Source organism: Chionomys nivalis, chromosome 4, assembly GCF_950005125.1.
Source record: "Chionomys nivalis chromosome 4, mChiNiv1.1, whole genome shotgun sequence".
Classification (NCBI taxonomy): domain Eukaryota; kingdom Metazoa; phylum Chordata; class Mammalia; order Rodentia; family Cricetidae; genus Chionomys; species Chionomys nivalis.
Window position 1 is genome coordinate 18,508,230 of NC_080089.1, and position 5,191 is coordinate 18,513,420.

The window sequence follows — 5,191 nt, forward strand, 5'->3', positions numbered from 1 at the left end:
TATTTTGAGTTCTGAGTTACTGCTTCTAACCCTTTTCTTACAATGATTCTCTGGGAACGGGAGAAATAGTGTGCAGTGGTTAAGAGCACTTCAACTCCGGAGGAGCTGAGTTCACTTGCCAGCACCCACTTTGGGTAGCTTATAACTTCTGTAATTTCAACTCCAGTGGATCTGTTGCCCTCTTCTGAATTCTGTGATGAGCACCCACAAACATGCAGAATGAATGAATGAATGAATAAGATCACTCTGAAAATTGCATGTTGTATATACACCCATAGTAAACTTTAAAAACTCTTAAAGATACTTGAGTATATATTGTTTTAGTTTTTTTTTCTTTTGTTTTTTTAACTCTACTTTTTAAGTTTGAAAAGTAAGGATTGTTTTTTGCTGGGGTTTTGTTGCAGATTATCTTATTTGACTTTAATCTATAGTAGTTTATCCAGTATTGCTCCATGGCTTTTTTCTAAAATCTGAGCTATTAAGTTCAGCTTGGTATTTTAAGGTTTTTATTGGCATGTCTGATTTCTTTCATCGGTAGGTCATGTTTTTCCCTGATTGCTTGTCTCTTGTTCTTACAAGTACATTTCATCCCACTTGCATGGGCCTTTTAATCAATGATAGATGCCTGTGCCCTTGGACGTGTAGCATTCATTATCCCTAAAACACCTAGCTTGCCAAGTTTCTCTGTATGAACTTTGTGCTTTGTTTTTGAGGTTTTTTTGTTTTTTTTGTTTTGTTTTGTTTTGTTTTGTTTTTTTGGTTTTTCGAGACAGGGTTTCTCTGTGGTTTTGGAGCCTGTCCTGGAACTAGCTCTTGTAGACCAGGCTGGTCTCGAACTCACAGAGATCCTCCTGCCTCTGCCTCCCGAGTGCTGGGATTAAAGGCGTGCACCACCACCGCCCGGTTTGTTTTTGAGTTTTTGTAGCATTCTTAGATGTACGGAATTTCTTCAAGAATAGGTTTACAAAGACTATTTTCATGGATGGTCTTTAGACATTTTTAGGTCACTTAAAGATTTTTGTATCAAAATAGCTTTATTTATTACTCCTTTTCCACTAAGCAGATACCCTATTCAAGTAAATTATATAATTATTTTTTAAAAAAATTTTTTTTCCTAATTAGTCTAATGATTAAACATGAAAAAGGAAAACCTCCCAAAGCTTGAAATACCAAATAAACAACAAAGATGTTGGATAAGTCTATTCCTGTTTTATGTTTTATTTGTTAGTATTTTTGCTGCCTGCATGTTGCTTTGGCTGCTTGTTTTGGCCAACTAATGGAAACCTATTTTCTACTGCACTCACTATTTGGCATATTTGGGTAGCTGTAAATGACAAGCATACACCGGTAATGGACTGGCATTGTTTTAAAAACATCGGTGCATGAAAACGTAACTGCTCACGGCTACTCTGTGAGGGATGTTGTTTTGTACTACAGGTAAGGAAAAGGATTCATGTCACTGGTTAAACTCATTCAGAGTTGGGACCAGTAAGCTGTGGAATAAAGATGGTGTCTGTGTCCAGACATACTCTGTATTGTTTATCAACCGAATGGATAGGTTTTCTAAAATACTGCCACGTTGCATGGGAAATTGGTCGCTCTTAGCAAATGGTATGTTTTGTTAGAAAATAATTTCACAAAATATGTCATTTTTGCCTGGATGGCTTTGGTTGTTAGTCTATTAAAAACTCATTGTTTGTGATTTGACAACTCTTAGAGTCTGTGGTTTCTCCAGAGATGATTGAAGGAAATCTCAGAATCCTCAATGCAACAAATCCTAATAGTTTCCATAGCCATTCAGGTAGTGTTACATTCCTTGTAGATGTGAACTTTAGAATCCGCAGTCAAACACCAGCAAACTTAGCTTTACTTCCCTGTTAATGTAAGCTTGGTTGAAAACGGACAAATTTACAGTGTCTACAACTATTCCTGATATAGGGATAAGGGGTTAGCTACTAAACAGTTCAGGATCATTAGGTTTTTGTTTTTTGGTGGGCCAGTGGTAGTCAGAATACCATTTCTAGACTAGCTTGATCATCCCTCAATGAAAATTGGTTAGAAGTGCGAGTGCTTGGTCCCCAGCTCTAAATACTGAGTTAGAAAATTGAAATGGAACCTAAAGCTGCAAAGTAATTTCCAGGTATAACAATTTTTTGATTTTTTTTTTAAATTTGTCTTTGTGCCTAATGATAGTTTTGTGTATAAAATATGTATTGATCACGTCAAGGAAGTAAGCATTTCCATCTCTTCAGCCACTAAATCACCTTTGGCAGGACTTTTAAGTTCTCCTTTGGCCATTTTGAAATACACCATGTGTTGTGAGGTGCTTCCAAACTCAAAGTTGAGTTCCCTTTCCACTTTTTCATATGAACAACACAGCTTACATATTAGATCAGTTTGATACAGGCATTTGGAGGTGGGAAAAAGGAAGAAGCCCCAAAATAGATCAGGAAAGAATAAACAAACTATGATCCTGAATTGGGGACAAGAGAGTACACATTTTGAATAGCTCCTAGGTTTGAGTATAGAGGGACAGTCCAAAGGAGACAGACAACAGATTTTGGAAGTAATTGATTCTCAAAGAGACTGTGGAGTCACAAATGAAGTTGCTCGGCCTTTAAGGAAGCTCTGAGTAAATCAACAGGATGTAAGATTATGCAACTTGATGCAGCGATGATAGTATTCTGACCACATTTGACCGCACCTTTTTCATTCCGAGAAAAGTGAGAAACACAGATGGTGCAGGTACAACATAAATGAGTCCAGTAAGAGATTTCATTTACATTAGCATACCACATGCTTGAAGGCCACCACCAAGCATCTATAATGTGCCTCCCAGAGACTTCTAAGAAGGAAAAATGAAGATGGAGTGAACAAATCCACACAAGCCAGTGAGTGCACTTCAGGCCTTGACTCGGTGTCAGTGATGAACGTACAATACATTCATTCTTAAGGTAGAGAAAAATGAAAGTTTGTGTCAAATTCCACAAGTTGGTTGTAATAAATTGATAAAATTACAAGATATTTTTCTAAGACTTTAGTTTTCTGGTAATCTTAAAGTCAGATACAAACAGATCCCAAGCTATCTGCTTCCTACTAGAAGCCATATTGGCCACTTTGGATACCTTAAGATTTCTTCTTCCCAGCAAGAAGAGATAGCACAGGAAGGTGTCATCTTTAAAAGGCAGGAAGTCTTTCTAAAGCAGTGAAATAAGAGGAAATCAGGATTGAAAGGTGGGTGATGGAATTCAGATCTGTTTCTTCAGGCAGATAAAGTAGCTGTAAGACTGCATTAGAGCACATTTCAGACGTGTTGATTGTGGCTTCCGTTTAGGAATTAAGTTATTTGAAATTGCACAAACCAAGTGGTTATTCAGTGAGTTTGTATCAAACACTGACAAGTATTTTATGTTAGCTTTATTTTTGAGGATCTCTCCATGATTAGACTATTATCATCCATATTCACAGGTAAAATCTATAATTTTCCTAAGGTCACAGATGGAATAAAGTGCAATTCAATTTTAGTGGGGGGGGGCTTCTGCCTCCAAAGTTTTTAAATTTAACCATGACTCTAAAGATAGCATTCAAAATTGAAATTATTACGTTTCTGCTTTTCTTAACATCAAATGGCTGAATTATTAAATGACAGCGCTTTGATTTGTTGTAGTAGTTGCCATGGCAGCAGTTTTAATTGTCAGTTGTCATGGCCTGGACTCACTTGAGAAGAAGGAGAGTCTTATGAGGGATTGTCTAGCTTAACGAGTGGGCATGTCTTTAGAGAAATCTTGATTACGTTAGTTGAGGTGGAAAGACCCTGCCTGGGATGCTGGGCTGTAGAGTGAGCTGAGTACCAGCATGCATGCATTACTTGCTCTTTGCTTTTGACACAGTGAGACTGCTCTCTCAGGCTCCACTGTCACTGTACTTCCCCATAGTGATAGTAGTGATTGACTGACCTGGAACCCTTAGCCGAATGAGCCTCTTAGCTCTGACTTGTTTTGTTAGGGTTTTGATCGTAGCTTCAAGAGAGGACTCTTAAGACATAGACGTTTGTTGGTGAGTGCCTTATGGCAGTTGACAGAATCTGGACAGATGTAAAAAGGTCCTTGCTTTGTAGTTTGTCCCCTGCAGGTTTTTTTTTTTTTTTTTTTTTTTTTTTTTTTGGTTTTTCGAGACAGGGTTTCTTTGTGGTTTTGGAGCCTGTCCTGGAACTAGCTCTTGTAGACCATGCTGGTCTCAAACTCACAGAGATTCGCCTGCCTCTGCCTCCCGAGTGCTGGGATTAAAGGCGTGCGCCACCACCGCCCGCCTTGTCCCCTGCAGTTTTAAAGACTTTTGTGTGTGCATAACCTTGGCCTGCTATCAAACAGACTGGAATGTTTTTCTACATCTGGTGTGGGTGAGTAGAAGTCCATGTTTCTAGACTGTCGCAGCAGGGCACTTAAATTGAATAGTAGTGTATCAGGCAACATCACTTGTTTTTCAGTCATAAGTTCATATTTGTAGAAAGTTAACAAAAATAGCCCATCGCAGGGAAGAACATTTTCTTACAGCAGGGTAAGGCCTGATCCAACAGTTTTATACTGTGTAATAAATTGTCCCAACAGGTTTCTCAAGGGTTTTTCTTTTTAACTTACAAATATGGATGTACAACTTTATTGTCAGAAGAGAACATCTGAGCTACCGTGTGGTTCCTGGGAATTGAACTCAGGACCTCTGGAAGAGCAGCCAATCCTCTTAACTGCTGAGCCGTGTCTCCATCCCAGGTTTATCTTTTGACCTGTCCAGTGACTGACAGGCCCCTTTGGATTACCTCTTAAAGGAAAGGACAGTGTTAAGTTTGTTCTTTGCCAAAAAGCCAGAACCAGAAATAAGACTCTGGGCCTTTCTTTGAGAATTTCGTGCATGAGTATAATGTGTTTTGATCATGTATACACACACACACCTGATCTCCCCACCCCACAACCTCTCTACCACTGTTTCCTCTCAGTTTTATGTTTTGGGGTTTCCTGTGTGCACATTTGTGTGTGTTTTCCTTTTAAACCCACCAAGCTCACTTAGTACTGTCGCCTGTATTGTATGTGTGTCTATAGGGCCATCTATTGGAGCATGGGTAGCCTCAGTGTCGTATTAAAGAAAACTGTCCTCACCTCTCACCTCCCTTCAGCGGTCATCTTCTTGTCGGGTCTTA